This window comes from Falco biarmicus, chromosome 2, assembly GCF_023638135.1.
Source record: "Falco biarmicus isolate bFalBia1 chromosome 2, bFalBia1.pri, whole genome shotgun sequence".
Taxonomy (NCBI): domain Eukaryota; kingdom Metazoa; phylum Chordata; class Aves; order Falconiformes; family Falconidae; genus Falco; species Falco biarmicus.
Genome location: NC_079289.1, coordinates 49,978,803 through 50,003,049, shown reverse-complemented (window position 1 = coordinate 50,003,049; position 24,247 = coordinate 49,978,803).

The window sequence follows — 24,247 nt, the reverse complement described above, 5'->3', positions numbered from 1 at the left end:
AAATCAGGTATCACACCAGTTTTAGACACTATATGTTTCTAAAACTATGTTAGGTAACAGAATAAATAAAAAAGACCTTGTTTTCAGACCAGCTGCTGAATGAAGCTGCTGTATAAAACTACAAGAAACAAATAATACTGTATTATACACATTAGTACCATGATAAGTTTGCCTTCAGAATGTGGTTTCCTTTTAAATTCAACATTAAGGCTAGACATATGCATTCTCATCATAGGAATACTGTGAGCAAACTTAATTGGGGAGTGGCTCATAAGAGAATTTGTGTTTTAAAAAGTCTGGTTTTCTGTAATTATATACAAAATAAGTTAAAATGTCAAAGACATCAGAAATAACCATCAAACAGATAAACATTGGTATCAGTCAGCACAGTAAAGTCTGAAAATGCTGATTTTTGTTCAAAGATTTAGCAATGCATTTGCTAATTTTTTCCTGAAGTTGAACCTTGAACAAGTGTGTTTAAAAGGAAATTTCTGTTTGATGAAATTCTCATCAAGTCTATTCAGTTACAGAGCAATACAAATTTGAACGATTCTGTGAAGTTTCATTAAATCATTAGTAATGTCAACATGACAAATAAATACTTCCAACTTTTGATCCTGCATTCATTGTTAGTGGACATTGATCACACCCATAGTATTTTTGATTGTTTTACTTGGAATCTGACCAATTGTAACATTTAAACACAATAATGGATTAAGAACAGATTTAAGACTAATGTTAAAGAATGTTTGATTATTTTATAGTGTTTATTTTCTGCCCTAAATACCTCACCCACAGATTGTATTTTTTAATGAAAAATTTATGAACACTCCAAAAAAAGATTCTGATAAATCCATATCTGATTTTATAGCCCTTAAGTGTATTTACTGTAACAAATTATATGCTATTCAACTCCCAAAGTACATTTACATATATATAGTTACATATATTCCTGTAAACTGGACTGAGGTTATATAAGGTTCTGTTTTCAGTTAGAGCCAGATGAAATCACAACGTCTGCAGCACAGGAGTTCCAATATTTAACTTCAGTGTTGCTCTACCTCACAGAAAATATCCCTGTTTTTTTCCTACATTCCTTATTGAGATATTTAAATACTGACAGATCTCAATGTTTAATTTTAATATATTGATTTTAGTCTTGTTTAGTATTAAACTGCACCTGAAAACTTTTAGAATATCATGCAGAAGTTTGGTTAAGATTATTTGAATTAATATCACATTACTTTAGACATGTGCATTCCAGATATTTCCCTCTAATCTCAGTACATGGACTCTCTAAAACCTGTGGCGAGAAATAAATACTTCAGACTGTAATATTATATGCATTTTAAACTTCTACGTAAGATGACATGAATCATGTCTTAGACACACCTGTTTCTCTGCATTGACTGTAAAAACAATATACATAACTAGCTGTGACAGAGGTGTCTACACTGCAGACATTTACACATTCAGTCAGGTGGGCAACCATCCCTTTGTACTTCATTCTCTTTGGACTAGGTGAGATTCTGGGGGTTTTATGGCATGTTATTCATACCATATGAACTGAGAATATACTCAGTTTACTCAAATAAAGAGGAGATAAAGGAATCATAGGACATATAGTAAACATACTTTTTCACTGGAAACATGGAAAGCACCCTTCTTGATGCTTTTTTACTCTTTTCAAAGAATAGCAATTTCTAATGAAGAAGGATGAAAAGGCTGGGGAAAATTTCCAGGTAAAATATTTTTCTTCTGTGCCTCTTGATCTTCATTATGTGAATGCAGAAATTGTACTCCATAACACAGATAAATATTCCAATAATTGAGTTTTCATATTTTGGTTTAAAAAAATCAAATTTTAAAATTTTTAGTTCAGATTTGCATTTAGACTTCTAAAGTACTAACCTTTTAAAGGATACCTTAATATTTTCAAACAAAAACTTTCTTCAGCTGAGAAAAATTATTTTCATGTTTTTACAACACAAAAAGTTATATATCTTAAAGTTTCTTTTGTTTTAATTGAAAGAGTAATTCAAACTCTTCTTTTCTTACAAAATCATGATTTAGGTGAAATACTTTATAATATCATATCATTATTTATCATTATTATTATTATTTGTTATCATCATTATTGTTATTGTTATTATTATTATTGATGTTGTTGTTGTTATTATCTTTTTTCTTTTTCCTGATTTAGGCCACAACTGTATGCAAGACTATAGTTAATGGCACCTGAGCATTTACTAGAAGAGAGGATATAGTCTCAATGAAAATAGTGGGTAGTAGGAAGGACAGAAGAGCCTCTTTTTTGCCATCACAGCAGTCAGTAAGGAAGGTACCATGGTATAAGCCTGCTACCAAGGACAGGCCTCCACATAGGACCACAGTTCCTCTGTATGTAACACATGAAGATGAAGAGACAAGAAAGTCAAGGACAGACAGCTGGGACTGGAAAAGACAAAAGAAATGCAAATGGGAAAGGACCATCAAAGACAGAAACTAAAACGCCCTTAGATTTCTTGTGCCTTCTGTCTAGCAAATCTATATGTACTCTCCATTTTTAAATATAAACCTTTTTGATGTAATTTCTGACCTCTATTCTGTTAATTAGCTAAATTTATTGTATCATGAGAGGAATGAGACCTATTATTGAGTATATAAAGAACATATATGTACATGAATGCTTATATAAAATCATAAAAAATGAACCACTTGGTTCCTCTGGGTTGTAACAGTCATCCACATATTTGAAAATCTCTCTTAAATGATTTGAGTATTTGTTGCTGCTTTCAACAGAAATTATTCTTCAAGCAAAGACAAAATGCTTACTTGCATCAGGTTTATGTTCTTAAAACTGCATTAATCCTTATTTGCCTATTGATACGAATAGTCAACATGGTAATCAGGCTTTGAGACCCTGTGTGTCATGTATAATTCTAAGATACAGAAAAGGCACTTCAGTTGTTCAGTCTTAATTCTGAAACAAAATAGAAAGCTGGTTTGGTTTTGTGTGTGTGTGTGGTTTCTATTGTTTTTAAAGCATATTTCCTCTGAGAAAAATTATATAGGTAAACAATTCTAAGGGAAAAAACCTCTATTTTCTCTCCAAGTTTTAACGATATTAATAATATTGAGTAGATGGGATGAAGATGTTTTGGATTCCTGATAACTTTTTTTCAGTTACTAAACTATTTGAAATATCACATAAAAAATATTAACACCCCCCACCCCCCCCAACATTTTCTAAAGGTGCTTTATTTAATTTTTTTTAAGCCTGATAGAGAAACCAGAATTTTCTATTACAGTCTTTATGAATTTTATACATTAAAGCAGCTCATATGAAATCTATTAGAAACTTGCCCATGGTGAGTGGGAATAGTAGAGGGGAAAACAGCATTTCTTTGCCCAGCTTTACAATTCCTTTAGGTGAAGAAAATTATTTTTCTTTCATGTTGTAGGAGGTAGTATTTCAGAGATAAATGATCTGAGGATACTTGGTTATCTAGAATCTGGGAAAACGGAGAGAAAGGCAGGGAGAAGTGACCTAACCAAGTAAGTCAACTGGAAGAAAGGAAAAATTGGTTCAGCCTTCTCCAGGTTTCCACCAATGACACAACTCTGATCTATCTTCCAGGAACCAGTTGGGTGAAGAGTTTTTCACTGCCCTGTGTAAGACTTGCAGGGTTTTAATCCACAGCATTACAAATACTGTGGTAAAGCACTGTAATTCTTATCCTGACATGTAGTTGAGAATGCAACTGTAAAATTTGCCGCTACAGAAAGTCCAATCAGTCAGTTGTCCCTCTCTTACTATCCTTTGTAAACAGCTGGAATTCTTTCTCCTAAGGCATATATACTACTCTTTATCTCACAGAACTGATCTCAAAGCTTGATTAAATTCAAAAGTACTGCAAATGCAATACTAAAAATCACAATTTTATTGTATGAATTTTGATGTAGCTATATTCTCTGGAGATACTCTACACCCCATTAAGGAATTATACAGACAATCTTTTGCTCCCATCCTCTACATCCTCAGGCCTGTTTTTCTGTTCATAGTGAAATTCTTTTAAATATTTTTATTACATCCAAGCGTAATACCCAGGTTATGTAACAGAAATGACTGTTGTGTATTTTCAGAGGAATTAATAGCAAACATCTCCCTCATATTATTTCTACATGTCCCAACAAATCAGAGTGGATATAGTTCAAGTGTGACTGCCAATATTTTTCATTCTTACCATGCAGATGAGGACTCTGAGGCTATAACATCTGTGTGATCATTTACAATTGGTCTTGTCAAGTTTGATTGTTCCTAACAACAACTGCAAAATGTTGGCTTAAAGAAGACAAATAGACTAACAAATAAATAAATACTAGGACATATCTTCTTCTTTCAAGTATATAATTTATCAACACATAATGTCATGCTGATTTTAGACATAAAAGTATAATCTTCAATAGCACAGTAGTAAGAAATAAACCATTCCTCTCTCAAGAAGACAAACAAAAGTGTATCTCTGTAAAAATCTTAAAGCAGAAAATTCTAACATCAGTTGTTCATGGGATTTTTTGCAAAACAATAATTAGGTGCAATCTAATTGCTCTATTTTGAAAATTTGCTAAATGAGTTTCTTTATCCTTATCTTTAGTTCTGATGCAGCAGGGTAATTCAGGATGTCTAATTTAGAAGGAGCATAGCTTTCCATCTCTCAAACAGTTTGCAAAGTGCATTGCTCTATAGAAAGCAGTGAGGTCCTTCACTGCTTGGTGTTCTATTAAGCATGGGGATGAGCTATTCTTTGAAGAAACTGTCATGAAAATGAGTTAAGCTTCCAGATAAGCTGTAGAACAACGCTTTGAAGGTTTCACCAAAACTGACAAATTTTGTGAAACATTTTGCTTTGAGCAAATTAACTTTTTTCCTGGTGCTTTAAAGATTGTAATGAAACTTTTAAATAAACCTGAGAGGATTAGATGGTAGTTCATAAGGCTCTCTTCTGGGCACTCTCTGGCAATATTAAAGTTTTCCTCTGGTCTGACTGATTTACTAGCTCAGTTCCCATTCCCCATTATGCATGTAGATAGAAAACATTTCTAGCTAATTATGCTTCTCCTTCACACCTATATTTTGTAAATAACCAGGGGACATACATAGAGTCTAGATGCAACTGGGACTCATTATCAGCTGAATAGCTACCAAACTGTTACTTGTTAAACTCCTATGCTTGACACTCTTGAGTCAATAAATACACAGGACAGGTGAAGAGATGAAAGTAACACAGTGACCTTGGTTTAAATAACCTGGGCATGTGGTAGAGATAGTTCATCTTGTTCAAATAACTTTCAAGCAAAGTATATTTTTCATCAGTATTCTTCAAACTGTCATCTGGACATGGTTTTGGTTTTTTCTTTAGATAATCCTGAATATTGAAAACAAAGGTGCTATAACTGAAATCTTACATATCATCTCCACTGAAGGTATAACCTAGTTTACCAGACACTTTTATTCATGCAATTGTATACTAGAGTACAGTGGAAGGGGGTTGTTCGTTTTTTTGTTTTCCCTCTGAAGATCTCCTGTTTAAAAATATTTGTACCACAGGCATTTTTAATTATCTTCATACTTAAGGTCTATTCTGTTGTGACTGATTTTCTTTTTGCCTTGGATCCCTTACACTTTCACTCAAGTCTTTATTTTGAATATTGAAATCAAAGTGGTCTGGTGAAAGGGTACGTGGAAAGGAAACAGTTGATTTTGTGTATTCAAAAATACAGATTCTTTCACACTTAATTTTGCGAATCCTGTGTTTGCATGCAGTGCTTTTTAACTCATACAATATCTAGAGTTCTTTTGGTTTGTTTTGGGCATGTTTTTTTCTTTTTTTCTCTCCAGGCAGATGTAACTTCACTATTTTCTGTAGCATCTACTTTTTGAAGGTAGATTTCTCATTTCTCTCTGGAGATTAAGACATTTCACAGTAGTTATATGAAATAGTAATACAACCAAACTGATTTTACAGGCCATTGGATTTATTTGATTTTTTTCACTCCTTGGGGGGTTTACATTTGACCCAACAGCTTATGACAGCTGAAAAGGCACCAAGCCTTACAGATCTTCTGAGGTGTGACAAAATTGCTTGTAATTCTGTGGGTACAATGCTGAGCTGAGTCATGTGCAACCATCGGTGCACCATGATGCTTGTAATTCTCTAACACAACATATCTTGTGCTTTGGGTTCACTTGTTTGTTCATAAAGTGCTGTAACCTTTAATTTTAAATCTAGTATTTTGCACCCTCCCTTTTCTTTTCCATTTTTATTCCTTCTTCTCTTCTTTGGGGTACTGACCTATTTAAATTCTTTAATTCTTCCAGAGAGTACTATAAAGTATTTTCTTACATAGTTAAGTATCATGTACAGTTCTATGCAAAGTAAATTTCTTGAATTTTACGATTTCAAACACACTTGAAAAGGCTCTAGTGCTCCCCACTTTTTATGGAGTTAAAATTATGAGTTAGGTTTCAGTACTCTCACCATCTCTGACTTGGAAGTGTTTCAGGTTCTGGTTTTAGCTCTGACACTCAGCACTGACAGTGTTTGATGTCTTTCTTTGTGCCCTGTGTTCTCTTCTTGCAATATGAGAATAATGACACAGACTTTATCTAGAAATTGCTCATTGCCCTTCAGTGGTCACACAGTCACACATGAGCATTATAAATAGACTTCAAGCCTACACAGTTATTTCCTTGTTTCCTTTACCAAACAATGCCACATAGTTATGGAATTACCTTCATCCTGGCCTATCTATTATTGCTCAGCAGTGTTAAAATGTTATGGCCATTTACAACTTCCTTGAATTTAGTAAATGAAAATATGTTCTACTGTACTGTCTTGTGTTTGAGCTTTGTAATTTTTACAATCTTTTACAGGTAATATAGAGATGTAACTATGGACAATTCTAGATTCCGTATGCTTATAGACTTTACATTTACTGCAAATGCTATGTTTTGTACATTATTATTTCTAACGGGTGGGTAACAGCTCAATACATTCATGCTGAAATTGAATGTCATGGAGAATTGCATTATTCAGATTTTTGTTTCCTTAATTTATTGGTGGACCAGAGGGTGGGGCGGGGGGACAACACACAACAATCCCATTTTCTTTTTAATTAAACAGCAGCTCTTCTGACACTGACACTGAGAATGACAGTTTTGTTGCACCCTTTAGAACCTATACTACTCAAAAAAGCATGACCTTGGGTCTTTTATTTCTTTTCGTAATGTACATTAAGGAAACAAAAGAGAGATCTCAAAACAGGTAGAAAAGGTAAAGCAAGATGTATGACAAAGTCCATTAGGGCAAACTGTCTGACAAAAAAAAGATACAAAATTAAACAAAGAATACCCATTTTCATAACACAAACCCCATTTGTGGTTTTGGTGTTTTTGTTTTTTTTTAATGACAGATAAAGTAGATATCTTTTCAGAGAAAATCTCCAGTTTAAAAGAAAAAAAACAAACACCAAAACCAGTCCCAAGTATTGAAGCGCTCAAAATGAAAACAGAATATGTATATTTGCTCTGTAACTAGCATAGTAAATGAAATACTTTTATATAAATAAATTTTTACAATTACTTAGAGAAATATTTTTAATTTTAAAATAATAAAAAAAGGGAAGTATATGAAGGAAAATTCCTTGGAGAACTACTCCTTTACCTGTGATATATTCAACAGAGGGATAAAAGATATCAAGGATCTGAGCTGGTCTTAATTATTTTGAGCCCCTTGATCCAGTTCTACTGGTGCTTCTGAACTTTGGTAGGGTTTTTATAGCAATGGAGAGAGTATAGCAAGAGTGTACCATGAACTTTTTTGCTCTTCAAGATACGTCTTTTCCCAGTGAAGACGTTAAATGGTAGCACCTGGGAATGATATATATATATATGTCAGAAGAGAATTTGCCGAAGACAGGAAATCTTCTGCCAGTGATTTGCAGCTAGGATATGGTTCATTTGTAGCAGCTGAGTGGCACAGTGGGATCATAACTGTATTTATGAATCTGGCACAATATTTCCCTGAGGTGTTTCCATTACTGAAGTAGCTGAACTACTATGCATTTTATGTATTCCATGGCCTATTATAGCCCTAGAAAACAAAACAAAAATATATGGAATTATGTTTTGTCTATTTAGAGATATTCATATACATTGTTTATATTTACTCTCTCTATATAATTTTTTTCAAAACTTTCTGATACTTCACTGCATTTTTATACAAATTATGCTGTCCAAAAATATCTCTTTGAGTTCACACCATACAGCTATAAATGTCCAATGTTTTGGAGCTACTGTCCTAATCTATAGAAAAGAGGCATGCTTTGGCATTATATCAATTATATTTCTGGAAAGATTAGATTCTTACTTTCCCACACACACCGCTGTGAATGATGTATATTTCTGCTAGTGATTAACAAGAATGTGATGCTGTTCTCTCATATTTTGAATACAGATTTACAGTGCTGGTTTGGCATTTCAAGACACAAGCATGTGTGGTAAAAGCTCTCTATGGTGCACATTTTTTATGGATTATTAATATTGACTCTAAGTTAAACATACTAACAGAAAAAAACAATTTACAAAGAGCAGAATACTTACACCAGAGAACCTTTCTTTTTGGTTTTGTGTTTGTTTTTTTTTTTATCTTCCTGTGACTGGTTCCTATAGTGCTGCATTATATGTCTCAGAAAAGTACATATAACTGTCTGATTTACAGATTCCCAGGCTTGGTGAAAAACTGTATTATATTTAATTAATTTAAAAAACCCAAAGCAAAATACATATTCTTCTATTCATTATGGAGGTATGATAGTGATAAATACTTTGTATGACTATCTGAATAAAATATATTCATATTCCTTGAGGTGCACATGAAATAGTGCAAAGATATGAAAAGCTTGTCTTACAGCAATGTGAAGCATCTTATGAAACAATTTGGCTATTAAAAAATGAAACAATCATGGTATTACTTATTCCTATTTAGAGCTCTCTGCTTGCATTTCTAACAGCTATCTTCCCTAAAGTAGAAATTTAGGTTTAGTTGGGATTTATGGCAGCATAAGTGAAAAAGCTGCCAGAAGTGATTTTAATCCATTAAAAGGGGCTTTATAAAATGATGGAATCACAAATTACAGATGCCTTTTGCTAAGTATAACTTTTCCCTTATAATTAAATTCTAATGTACAGTTGGCCTTCTGTTACTTACTAAATATCTAACTTGTTTACTTTGCAGAATAGTTTTGCTCATTACGTTACTATTTAAAGCTGTTTGTAGGTATCAAATTAAGGTGATAAATATCTTACGAATGACATGCCATACTAAGAAAGAAAAGGGGAAAAGAGGATTATTTAAAAAGCATGGTTCTATTCTCTGGTAAATTGCTGAGCTGTTCCTAAGAGTTGCTAAGCACCCTCAGCTGCCCCTGAAGTCAATGTCAGGGCCCAGCCCTGAGCACCTGGTACTCTTATGCAACCTCTTATGTGTAGGGCTTAAAAGAAGTCACATCCAAGTATTTACCTACATTGCATGTTGTGCTGTTGTGTAGAAAAGTACAAATAGCCTGTTAAAGAGTTAGTCTGAGTGCTGGCAGCTGTTTAGCAGAAGGGAATTGGGAACTTAGTTCTCTGAGTTACCTCTGGGTGTGTATCCTGATCTCCACTAGCTAATCCTATGATGCTTCTTTTAAAGACAAAGGGAAACTTATGCTACGTTCAGAGGCAAATGACTACACTATCAGGATTTTTCTCATGAGGCAAGTCATTCATTAGTCATTAGAGTGAATGTCACAGCTGTGAAGGAGGTCTCACCCTACTGCTCAGGGGCTAGGCAAAACAGTTCACTGAGAACTACTCTTGCTACCCTTTTTCCCAGGTGTTCCCTGAGAGATGACTGTTCGAGGGGTTCACTTCTAGTGTAGTGACAACTACCAGGAGGAGGTTCTCTTGTCATATGGTAAGCATACACCCAGTGACATATTGGGGGAGAAAAGAAAAATTAGGAAAAACCTAAAGGCTGATTTCTAGTACCAAAATGATTAATGTGGTCTGCAGCTTACTTTCTCTCACTCTTCGAAAGAGGAGAAAAAAGCAACCAGCCTAGAGTATCCTATGTTATTTTATCAACAGAAGCTTATTTCAAGCTATTCTTTTCCAGGAAAAATATATTTTCAGAGCACAGACTTACCTTGAATTTGTGGGAAATGCATTAACCCTACTGCTTCCAGGGAGGCCCTAGGTGAAACTACACTAAGTAGTAAATTCTGCCATATAGAAGTGCTGATGCTGTGTTGTATGGTGTTTTCTTACCAGAGTTGAAGCTCGCTCTCTCACTCAGCTATAGTTCTCTAGTCATAGTCATTATCCAGGTTTTCTGATCTTGATTCTAAAATTCATTTGTACTCGGCAATGTAAATAATATAGGTAGTTACCAACACAAGAATAAAAAGTTATTCCAATCATTAAGGGAGAGAACAATAAAGAATGGATTCATTGTGAAGAATTCTCATTTTGTTTTTTCTGTTTTCTGTCTTTAAAATTGCCTTAAAAAGCAGAAAGATAAATATCACCTCCTCTTATTAATGCTGATGAGGAAATTACTTTTTTTCACATAAAATAGTAAGAATTTTTACAGGCAATTTTCTTAAGGGAAAATTGTATATTCATTGTTTTTTCTACTGTTGGATAAGACAAGAGTGAAAGCTTTTATCTTACAAAAGGAGATAATTTCAATCAAAAAGGTCTGACTCAATTTTTGAAGGGTTAAACCAAATAACAATCCTTTTTCTGTGTCTCTGTTTTATGGACATGATCTGGGCAAATGAGAAATGAAATTATATTGCATCTGAGATACCTTACTAGGAAGACATCTATTCTGGCATCTGTAAAAATTACACTGTCACTAAGGTAAGGTATCCTGGTAAGGATTATGACATTCATGATGATAAAATGTGTCTGTGCCTCACAAGAAAAAAAAGGAACTGCAGAAATTCTTTTGTCCTTGACTCTTCTATAAACAAATTGTTTTATATGATGTTAAACAGTATTTGTGATCGCTGAGAAACAGTCTCTCCTCTAAATATTGGATAGGCATAATTTTATTTGGTATTTGTAATTGCTATGAAAATTATGCATTTATTTTACTGCTTTGTTCAGTCCTCTTATAGGTCTACCAAGTTTCATAAGTTTATATAGATTTTGTAATAGTCTCAGTTTCAAAAAAATCAAAGGAGGGATGAAACAAGTTATTCTAATTTTCTTTTGAATAACTTGATCAGTTATTGAGATTATGTAGTACTGAAATTTTATAATCCTTCACTGTTCTCCACAGAGATATTTTGATGAGCCTTCTTTAGGGTTTTCAGTCATATGCCCATGCATTTTGTCTTTCTGAGTTTATTGTCAAACAGGAAAATTATACTTAGCTAATTGGTGACATCAGTGGTATATAGTCATGTCACAGTCGTGTTAGGCTGGGAATTTTACTACTTATTATTCTTGTTATATATATATATTTTATATTATGCCTAGGGAAGCAATCAAACGCCAAAATGTACAATAATGGTAAATTGTCATGAGGTCACTCAGGTTGTCCCTCAAAGAAGTAAAAATTTGGTGTTGTCTCTTTAATTCACAAACCTATATCACTATAACAGTTAATTAGGATGAGTTGCAAAACAGTAAGAGTATTTTCTCAAATAATAACAATGCAAGGGCAGATGTGGCTTAGACAACATTAAACTGACAAGGGACTAAATTGGTGATGATTTTCATGGAAAAAGATTTAAAATATGTAGCAACTAATAAACTCATTATTGCATGACTTACCACTCATTCAATTATTGAATGAGTCAGCCACTCAGTGAGTCACAGTGGAAAACATTTATTTATCTGAACTGAATTATATTTCATTTTTGCTTCAGGCTCAATATTTCTTTCCTTATGCTTTAACATGTTATAAAACTTCAGGTTATTTTAAAATTATTTCTACAATTGATTACTTCAGGTCTCAGTTCATCAAAAATGTTCTTTGAATTTTAAAGCAGATCTTGAATTCTTGGTAGTTGGTTCTATAGCATCTTCTAGGTGCTTGAACTTGTATACTTGAATGAAAAGAAAGTTAATCATATTGATATTCTAGTTCTTGCCTTTAAGTAGCTCTTGGTTAGCTTAGACAACTCTGGGACACTAGGGTATAATGAACAGAAATTACATCTAAAAATATTGCAGAGTTACTTTTATCTAATTAATGGCCTTTGTATGCCCTGGATGACTAGCCTTTCAAATTTTCTTTCTGTTAGTTCTCTAATATGATGTATGGGACAAAACATATCTTATTGTGACTGTGTTGCCTGTGGGAAAAGTAATTGTGTGCCTAACAAGTAAGTAGAAATGAAAGACACTTGTTTGTAGCATAAGAAAATTCTACTCCAAAACTAAGTGACCATTACAATTGCACATATTTCTTCTGCTTCTTTTCTTTAAGAACATCCAGTACTAACAAAAGAAAATTTCTTCATTCATTTTAAACCAGCAAAAAAAGTGTCCAGTGGCTTAGTCTATAACTTGCTGGTCAGATAATCTTGGTTTAATTCTTTGCTGTGCTATGGGTTCTCTCTGTTACCCGATGTAAATTGTCTAGATGTTTAAGAGTGAGTAAATGCCTAATAATGCAGACTTTAGCCTTTGATAACTGCTTTAGGAATAAGATGCATGACAATTATCTAGTCTGCTCAGTGACACAGTTTCCCAAAGTCTTTGACATAAAGGCACGTTGCTCAGCTCAGCCCTTTTCTCAGCCTTTCTGTGTGGGAGTGCACACTGCAAGGTCTGTGTAATATCCCACAGGCAATAAAAGCCTATCCAGCCTTCACTCTGAGATAACTGGAAAATGTGTTGCTATTTTTCTATGGTACAGTGTTTAAACACCACAGAGAAGGATTTGCTAGCATCAGCTAAGTACTGTAGCAGTTACTCCTAAGTGGTTGCTACAGAGATTGGTACATATGGTTAGCTTATGTCTGCCTTCAGAAAACATCCCCTCAAATATATGAGTCACAATACCACATATTTTCACAGCCCAAACACATTTTTTAACAGACAGTCTATACACATATTGGTATATATGTATGCATGTGGTTCTCTGTGTGTGGCAAAATTCCAAAGCTTAAAACCAACTTACAAACTTTACTGAATGTGCACTGCTAAACCAAGTTCAAACCCCTTTTCTCTTAGACCTACAGACATTCACCAAAATACAGTACTGTTATTGCAAGTTCATTCATTTCAGCAGCAACTTATAATTGTTACATGGCACATTCTCAGGCACAGTGGCAAAGTATTTTCCCCAATCTCTCTCTGTTTTACAAGCAAAGGAATTCTCTTCTGATCTGAATTTTATGTTCATTGGAGAGGAGAGGAGACTGGGAAAAGGACAACTTTATGTGACAGGTAGGCAATCTCATTTGATGGCAGTGCTGTGCTGTATACAACCATTGGTTGTGACCACTGGCATATAGAATAAAGTTCTCATGACTTTTTGGCAGTGCTTATTCATTAGTTTCACCAGCTAGTTTATATCTACCTTGTTATGCTTTATGCTATCGCACATTCTTTAAACCTTTCTGTTTGTAATTACAAGCAGGCTACTTCATTGGTGACATTCTGAAATTTAGTAACTCAGTATGAATCAGACAATGCCTCCACAGTCTTTTTCAGAAGCTGTTATAACACTTCCACTCAAATTTCTCAGGTGGTGTAGATGCTTTGGATTGTGGTAATGGGACCAGAAATCAGGAGCACCTCAGTTTACACCTCTGTGAGTAGGCATTTGAGACCAGAATGTGTTTAATCTGATTTATTTTAGATGCTTATATAGGAATAAGATCAATCTTTCTCAGGAAATGCTTATTTATCTCCAAATAAAAAGATGATTAATCAACTTGTAAATGAGTAATATCATTACACTTGTGCCTTAACTTCACCTCATATATCTAAACTGAAACTGAATTACAAATTTCTTAAACACCTGTTCCACAGATTCAACCTTATTAGACATCACAATGGTACTACAGGTGTAGCAAAATTTTCAAAAATAGATTTTATGTGTATCACCATCTACCTAGATATAATATTTTCTTCTAAAAATAGTTCAGTGAAGGGAATATTATCAGTTAGAATGAGTAAATAAGAATCCAAAATTTCCCTCTTCACTCTGTAATCCTCAGGGATTCCTTTGCTTTGTCTGCTCAACAATTCTATCAGATACCAGACATATTGACTAATTCTTAATCTTCATGCTTATGCTCATATTATTTTTTTAAAAAAATTCTTTAAGATTTTAAATCCCTGGAAGCTGTTCTTTTGTTCCTCCACACCCCCACTCCCCACCCCTTCCTGTTAGGTGCAATTTGCTCTTACAACTTTGCAATAAATGTTTTACAAATTAGAGAAGGTAGATAGATTTTAGTAATAACCTTAACAATTGTTAGTGTAACTTTATTTTTTCATGAATAAACACAAAGTAGATAATGAAAAAATATTGCAAATCAAATAGCTTAATTAGGTATATCCATTCTGTAAACACCTTCAATAGACAAATTGTATGAAGACTTAGATTTAGAGTTGGTTTAAATAGTATATTTTTCTTGATGTTAGTTTGTCTTGAATGTTAGAGATATTAAATTTCTAAAAAGTGTAAAATATGGAATGTCAAAGCTTATATATCTTATAATAAATGGAATTAATATGAAGAGTTCATTTTAGTGAAGTTTTGGTAACATGTCCTTCATTCCTATAGTATTGTGTTTCTTGATTGTGGTGGTATGAGTGAAGGGAGGTCTATGATACTTCCTATTGAGCTCAAAGTACTCTCCTTTATTTCCTATTCAACAAAGTAAATAGTGGTATAATTTTTCTAACATGTAGTTAAACTGAAACTGAGGTTTTCTTGGAACCACTTGTCTCAGAAAAGCTTCAAAGTTACTTGGTCAAGACAACTATCCCAGCCACAGTTTGAAATCACATCAAGAGAAAATTACCCTTATACAAGATCTTGCCTCTCTGTTTTGGGTTCTATGATAGTAACACCCAGGTATGTAGAGTTAATAAGAATATTCTTTACTCAATTAAGGATTTAATTTTGATTGCAAGGTATCCAGGAGCTCAAGTCAAGGTTCAAAAAAATCACTCCCAAACCCCCCAACACTTGGCTGCAGTAGTTTCAAGCTTTTTGTTTGATTGTTTTTAGGTGTGATTTTTTTTCTCCTTCTCAAAGCCTGTAGCTTTATGTTTGTCCATTGTTTCATTTGTATAAACCTAAGGGCAAAGGGTCTATGGACTGTCTCAGCCTGTCACTGCTATGACATGCAAAGACAGTATCTTTTATTCTCTAATACCCCAGGCTCTTTCTACCTGTTATATAAATTCTTAACTACTTGAATATATCTTACATACCAATCATCATCTGTATGTATGTAAATGTAGATATAATTTTCATATATACTCTGTCTTCTCTAGCTGTGTATATGGAATATATGTATATGGAAAAGTATGTATTGGCATATGGAAAGTGAAACAAAACTGCACAGTCTATGCAATTGTTAGGTTCTCTTTTCTGTTGTCTAATCAAATCATGAGCTAAGAATTCATAATTAGTAAAGAAGTTAGTAATTGCAGGATTAAGCAGCAAAAAAATGTGGACATGGATGTACAATGGAAAAATTGTATTCGTTGGTACAAATAAGGAAGGGAAAACCTTATCTGATGCCACCCAATGTCGTAATTGCTGTGTCAAAAATTAGATAAAGCAATATTCAAAGGCACAAAACAGTATTAGTGTAACCTTTTCTGTTCATTCTAGTATGTAGGAGTAAAATGTCTGAATTCTAAGCTGAATTTACCAGTCTACATTCCTTCATTGACCTATTTAATATATTAAATTTTGACTAATTCTCTATTTACCTTTCCTCAATAAAACCACTTTTAAAGTGTAGACAAATTAGAAATAGTGTAATCAAAATATATAAAGTGGTGAAAATACAATAAAGTAAAACTCTGTAGTAAAACTGCAAGGTGTCAGATGTCTTCCTTTCTTTCTACAACTTGTATATAAAGAGATGAGAACGCATTCAGGAAATGTACTGCTTTGTTACAGTAGTTACGTGCTCTTTTCCTTTCTTTCCTGTTCTAGGATTCTCTTCTCAGCTCTCTTGCCTTGGTGCTATGTATGAGTTATTTTTTTTCCTCTGTATCCAAATTCTAATTCTATTTGCTAAAATGCAATACTTTTCAGGAATTTATGAGGAAGGAATAACTGGTAAAATGGAAGTCTGTGTATCTCAATTTTTTAAATTTTCCCTTGGTCTAGATAATGTGAACTCTTAAACCAAAAAAATCACACACAAAATAGTGACCAGTTTGTAACTTTGATCTGTAGTGACCTTATTAATTACTATGAAATCTATTTTTAGATTTTTATTTTTAAATCAAATCACTAAAGATAGTATGAGTCATTTTTTTCAGTACTGTTATAATAATAAAAAGGTTTACTTTTAAAATTTGGTTTAAAATTTTAATGAAATAAGGCATATGTTTCTGATCTTTCATTATATTCATGCTTTTTAGTGTAAAACCGAAATATTAGGGGTTTATTTCTTTAAAATTTTTCTGTTATTTTATTTTGCTTCTGTTGTGCTTGTATTAACTAATTGCAATTGATCAGTATTTAAATTTCTTTTTGTATTAAACTTGTATGTATGTGTCAGACTGATATCTTGAGTTCTTTTTTTTAAATTAAAAAAATTAAGTCTGGTAACTGGTAGCTTTATTGTACTATCATTAAGGATAATATTTCAACTATTTTTTAAATGTAAAGAGATATTTGTTTACTAGCAAAAACATTGAAAGTAAGAAGGATTTAAACAATAATATCAAAATTAAGAAGGTTATAAAATTAACCCTCTCAGTATGGGTACTATCTTCTATTGTTATTGACTATTAATAAGTCAGGAGACAGCTTAAATGTCTGTGGGAGCAAGTTCAAATTGTGGTGTTAAAAGACATTATGTTCTTTGAAGTTCTTTTAAGTTTCCAGCAAAAGCCAATGAATGGAAAGGTTGGATTCTTCCCTCTCTTCATGTAACTTAAGTATCTTTATGTCATCCCATAAATCAAAACTGAACATGGCAAGGAAAGTAAGTGGTGGAACAGAGTAAAAGGGACTAAACTCCATGACACTTAGGTATTCCCAAAAATTTGTTTAAAAGATATTCCTGATAATGATTATTTATTATCACTTTCTTAGCTAAGTCTTCTCAAAATTTTCATTTACACTTTCTGAAAAAAAAAAAAAAAAAACAAAAAACCACCAAACAAATGAACAAAAATTAATCTGACCTTTAAAAACAATATTATTTTAATTTCAGGAACTTAGCAGAGTTTCTGAGGCTACTTTATCTGCCTGTATATATTTCTAATAACATATAAAAATACATTTTCTTAGCATTCTAGAATATAAGGATTCTATTTGGTAGTGATTCAAGCAAAAATTAAACAAGGGGGTTTTTTTATTCTTGTTTTGCTTTTTTTTTATTATTAGTATTATTTTAAAGCACTAGATATTACTTACCTGCTTCCATAGGAAGTTATATATATTTGCAAATTATTTCCTAAAAGTGCTTTCCAATTCTTACTAGGTTTAATGCCCAGATTTCCCTGTATTTTAATGTTAAGAGGTCATGTCAAATAACAATTTTGATAAATATATGCCCAAGAAACCAAGTTAGTTAAAACTGATTTACTGTCCTTTAATGTCTCAACTTTTTGAAGAATCTCAGGAAAATGATCTCAGGTCTTTCAAAGGCTTATACAGTTTCCAGAAAGAGGCACATGCCTGTTTGCCAGATTCAAGTGCTAGACAGTTTGAAATGTTTTGCCTCTAAGATGGAATTCACCTAGCAGAAGACTGTAGTTGTACAATATTTGGGTTATCAAGGTGACCATAATGTGTGGTAGTATGGTTAGAAATGTCATGTATGAGGTTGTTAGTCCTCCTCTTCATTAAATCTGTCACTGAAAAGTCTACATAAACATTTCATAAGAAGTTTCAGTTAAGACTAAGAAGCTGGCAGGTATTCATTTTACTTAGATCAAAGAAATTTCCTTAAGATTAAAACCAGGCAGAATATGTAGTTGTGCAGGAATAAAATGAACGATTCTGTGATATATTCAGAAAATAACCTCTTCATAAATTAAAATAAAATACTCTTTAATTCCACAGAACAACTCAAAGAAACATGTCACTGATTAAGAAAGCAACTGAGGTGATGGGGTTTTGGGTGCAGAGGCACAAGTGAAGGAAATAGAAGATGAGACAGAAGAACCTCAATAACCAGTTAGCAGAGACCTCTGAATATATAACAGGAAGCCTGAGCCCTGAGCCTAATTTTCTCTGCTGGGGAAGAATCTCAAAATACAGGCTTTAATCAATGTCATTCTGAAGGACAGCAACACATAGCCACCCTAGAAATTAAGTTTCAAAATGTGATCAAACTGTGTTTTTATTGTCAACTCAAACTCATTCAAATGACTATTCACTTTTCAGGTCATATGGCTATTTACATAATTGGCTGAAGCTAATACATACTAGTCAGAAATATTTTGATACAATGCATTTTCTTCCTTTATGACTCATGCTTCATGCCTTGATATTTATCACAGATTCAGCTGCACACTCTAACTCTGTTGTTCTCAGCTCTGTTCAGTTTGTGACTATTTTACTGATTAAACTGAATATTTCAGTAACAGATTTACATATACACTGATTACTTTGTGCGCTTGCATTTTTTGATGAGAGGAGAAAATGTAAGAAGTGTTACTTCAATGGCTTTCTATGATGTACGGTCTGTCTGCCTCCCTGATGCACGTGTGATTAAAGCTTGTTTTTTCATCTGTAAGGATTCAGATACGGTGTAGTTAATTCCAGAATTTAAACCTTTTAGGAAAATGCAGAAATGAATAGTTCTTTTAAAAGTAAACAAAGAAATTCCCTACTATGATGAAAGAAGGGTGATATTTGTGAAAACCTGTCAAACATCTACAGACAAGCAGACACAAGATCTACACTGCTGGGAATTATATTCTCTACAATTTGGGGAGACTAAAGACAGTAATGTGGATGTGACAGGAATGTGGTTTTGGCTGTTATGTAAAGCAAGTATCACATTCCTTTGTTAGAAATCTATACTTTGATGTTCATTACTGATTTCACAGTGAAGACTATGAAACCAGGTCGCTGTTTGGAATGCAAAGTTATTTCTTGTTCTTGATAACTTTGAATTAATTTCTGTTTTTACTTCCACCCTTTATGTTCTCCAGTGTGTGTATGAACATGTACATGCTTTTGATCTTATTCATACCTTTATAGGAAAGTAAGTTATTGAGCATAAATACTCAAATTAGAGTTACTTTCTTGCTTTTCTGTATTTATACCTACAGGATAATGCAAATGGGTCAGAAAAGATAGTCTTGCATCTTTGGATATATAGTGTGCTGAGTAGTCCTAGGGCACAAGGGAGTGTAACTTCTGGGGAGGTGAGAATCTGAATCCCTTATAGTTAAGGATTCTCCGGAACTAAAACCTACATGCTGGGCTATGATGTTATCACTCCCACAAGAAGCCCATGGCCCTGATTTTTATTTCATAGAAGAGGCATAGCCTCAGTGGACTTGTATACAAAGTTGTCAACCCTGAAACAAAAATGGTCTTAAGTGTAAGTACTTACATGTTACATTTAGCCAAGAAGGTAGTGTTACTGAGCATTTGTTTAAGATTACTTCAGTAATTTAGCAAGAGTGCATTTAGTCTATAAAACTACTCCCTATGTTTTATGTATCGTAATTTAAAACAAAGAAACCAAATGGAAGATAAGGTGAGTAATCTTTCTGATCCACTCTCATTCTTTGAGGACAAGTTTCCACGTAAGATTTTTCCTTCCCTGAACAGAGCATTCACTTGAATGTCAATGTTCTGTAGCTATAAAAACACTTGGAATATATGGACTGTATGTATGACCACAGGAGAGGTTTACAACTTCTCCTTCTATATGGATTCCAAGTATCAGCTGTAAACCAAAATGTTATTATTCATGCACTGAAGTGAAGCTGATAAATTATTTTCTTAACAAGTATTAAGAAGTAAAGTTTCAAGTCTTTACCTTTTGCATGAATGTGAATAATTAGAAGGCAATTCATTAGAATCAATACGTTAAAAATCATGCAAACAGTGCATACATCAGGTCCACAGTATTAGTCTGATTCATGAAGTTATGAACCAGGAAGGCCTATAAGCAAGCTAGTATTAACAATGATGTATTTGAAGCCTCAGCAGCTGCTCTTTATTGGAATATCAAAGTACACAGTTCAATCAGCACATTACAAAAAAGTTAAAATGTTACTCTATACAGCTGAACTTGCAAAAACTATTTTTGATTTAAAGCGCCTGTCTGCGCTACAAATTCATCGTAAAGATGAAACCAGTGAACAAACAGAAGTGTGAGGCAGATAGAAAACTAGCTGAATGATTGGGAACAGAGGGTCGTCATGGTGTGATACAGGGAAGGTTAAATTACTGAATGCCTTCTTAGCTTCAGCCTTACTGCTAAGGCCAGCCCTCAGGTTTCTCAGATGCTGGGGGCAAGAAAGGAAGTCTGGAGAAAGGAAGACTTCCCCTTGGTCATGAAGGGTCACATCAGAGTTCGCTTAAACTTGGCACCCACAAATCCATGGGCCCCAGTGGCATGCACTCATGAGTGCTGAGGGATCTGGCAGATGTTATTATTGAGCCACTCTCCATCATCTTTGAAAGGTCATGGAGAACAGGAGAGGTACCTGAGGACTGGAGGAAAGCCAATGTCACTCTAATCTTCAAAAAGGACAAGGAGGACCCTGGAAACTACAGGCTGATCAGCCTCATCCCCATCCATGGAAAGGTGATGGAACAGCTGGAGGTCAGGGACCATCAGCTATGGATTCACCAAGAGGAAATCATGCCTGACCAACTTGATAGCCTTCTATGATGGACTGACTGGCTGGGTAGACAAGGGGAGAATGATGGATGTTGTCTACCTTGACCCTAGCAAGGCTTTTGATGCTGTCTCCTGTATCATCCTCATAGGTAACCTCAGGAAGCGTGGGTTAAATGAGAGGACAATGAGGTGGATTAAGAACTGGCTGAATGGTGGAGTTCAGAGGGTTGTGATCAGTGGTGCAGAGTCTGGATGGAGGCCAGTAGCTAGCGGTGTTCCCCAGGGGTCAGTACTGGGTTCAGTCCTGCTCAGTTTATTCATCAGTGACCTGGGTGAAGGCAGCAAGTTTGATGATGATACAAACCTGGAAGGAGTAGCTGATACACCAGAAAGCTGTGCTGCCATTCAGCAAGACCTGGACAGGCTGGAAAGATGGGATGAGAGGAACCTAATGAACCTCAGTAATGTCAAGTGTAAGGTCCTGCACTAGAGAGGAATAACCCCATGCACCAGCACAGGCTGGGGTCAACTTGCTGGAAAACAGCTCTGCAGAGAAGGACCTGGGAGTCCTGGTGGACAGCAAGTTGCCCATGAGCCAGTAGTGTGACCTGGTGGCCAAGAAGGCTAATGGAATCCTGGGATTCATTAGGAGAACCATGGCCGGCAGGTGGAGGGAGGTGATCCTTCCCCTTTACTCTGCCCTGGTGAAGCCGCATCTGGAGGACTGTGTCCAGTTCTGGGCTCCCCAGTACAAGTGAGACAGAGAACTACTGGACATGGTCCAGCAGAGGGCTATGAAGATGATGAGGGGACTGGAACATCTCCCTTATGAGGAAAGGCCGAGGGAGCTGGGCCTGTTTAGCCTGAAGAAGACCGAGAGGGGATCTTGCCAATTTTACAAATATCTTAAGGGCAAGCTTCAAGAGGGTGGGGCCAGGGTCTTTTCAGTAGCACCCAGTGACAGGACAAACAGCAACAAAAAGTGCAACAGAGGAAGTTCTACCTGAATATGAGGAAAAACTTCTTTACATTGAGGATCTAGTGTACCCTCTGTTACCCTAGTGTACAGAGCACTGGAACAGGCTGCCCAGAGAAGTTGTGGAACATCCTCTGGGGACTTTCAAAACCTAGGTGGATGTGATTCTGTGCAACCTGCTCTAGGTGAATCTGCTTTATTAGCAGTGGTTGGACTAGACGATCTCCAGAGGTCCCTTCCAACCCTGACCATTCTATGATTTTGTGATCAGAGGCCATTGACTAGTGCTGAACTCCAGGGGTTAATACTGAGTACTGTTAAATTCCTGTTTAACCTATTCATTAATGATCTGGAGACTAAACTAAGAAGAGTGGCTGATAAACCAGCGGGCTGTGCTGTCATCCACAGAGACCTGGACAGGTAGGAGAAATGGGCTGAGAGGAATCTTATGAAGTTCAACAAACAGAAGTTCTGCACCTAGGGAGGAACAACTCTAGCACCAATACATGCTGAAAGCCATCCAGCTGGAAAACAGCTTGTCAGAAAAGAACCTGAAAGTCCCAGTGGTCACCAAGTACAGCACAAACCAGCAGTGTGTGCTTGTTGCAAAGCAAGCTAGTGACATCCTCAACTACATTAGGCAAAGAATTGCCAGCGGGTTGAGGGCAGTGATCCTACCTATATATAGTGCTAGTGAGGCTACACCTGGAGTGCTGCGTCCAGTTCTGGGCTCCTCAGAGAAATATGGACATACTGGGGAGACTCCAACAAAGGGCCACAAAGATGGTGAAGGGACTGCAGCACCTCCCCTATGAGGAAACACTGAGAAAGCTGTGGCTGTCCAGCCTGGAGAAGAAAAGTTTCAGGGGGTCTTATCTTGTACATAAGTACCTGAAGGGAAGGTGCAAAGAAGATGGAGCTAGTTTTTTTCAGTGGTGCCCAGTGATGGGACAAGAGGCAATGGGAACAAACTGAAACACTTTCCCCCCACCCCTTCCTTCTTTCTGAGCTTAACTTTACTCCTGATTTCTCTACCTACTCCCTAGGCAGTCAAACAGGGGAAAGGGAAATGGGTGTTGTGGTCAGTTCATCACACGTTGTCTCTGCTGCTCCTGCCTTCTCCTCAGCAGGAGGACTCCTCACACTCTTCCCCTGATCCAGTGTGGGGTACCTCCCATGGGACATAGTTCTCCACATGCTTGTTTAATGTAAGTCCTTCCCACGGGCTGCAGCTCTTCATAAACTGCTCCAATGTGGGTCCTTTCTATGGAGTACAGCCCTTCAGACACAGACTGCTCCAGCATGGGTCCCCCATGGGGCCACAGGTCCTGCCAGGAGCCTGCTCCACCATAGAATTCCCACAGGTTCATAGACTCCTTCAGGCATCCACCTGATTGAGCGTGGGGTCCTCTGTGGGCTGCAGGATGACAGCCTGCCTCACCATGGTCTTCACCATGGGCTACAGGGGAATCTCTGCTCCAGGACCAAAGGCACCTCTTCCCCCTCCTTCTTCACTGACCTTGCTGCCTGAAGAATTCTTTCACATGTTCTCACTCCTATCTCTGGCTGCAGTTGCTGTAATGCAGGCTTTTGTTTTCCCAGAGGAACTACCCTCATCACTGATGGACTCATATTTGGCCAGCTGCAGGTCCATCTTCGAGCCGGCTGCTGTTGGCTCCAGCGGACATAGGGGAAGCTTCTAGCAGCTTCTCACAGATGCCACCCCTGTAGCTCTCCTGCTAACAAAACCTTGCCTGGCAAACCAAATACACTATAGTATTTTTAGGTTTTTAAAGCTTTGTGAATGTCACACTACAGGATGGTCCCCAAAAGACACTAAAGGAAATCACTTGTACTAATGTCATTCCAATGGTGTTTGATCATACAGTCTAACTGCCAATTCATACAACACTACATCCCAAGGTTCTATTCACCTTACCATTTCACATCAAAGGTACTAATTGAGAGATGCACTTAGGTTTTCTATCAGCAGAAACAAACACAGGAGGAGAAAGTAGTTTAGAGAAGACAATGAAGATGAACAGAGAAAGGCTTTTTTTGGGCGGGTTCCCAATCTACCTGGACCTTGGAGGTATTGAGGCATAAGCGCATATTTGAAAGCCTCAGAGATCCTGCAACATCCTACTTTCCACATAAAGTGGCAGATATTCAATTAACAGGGCT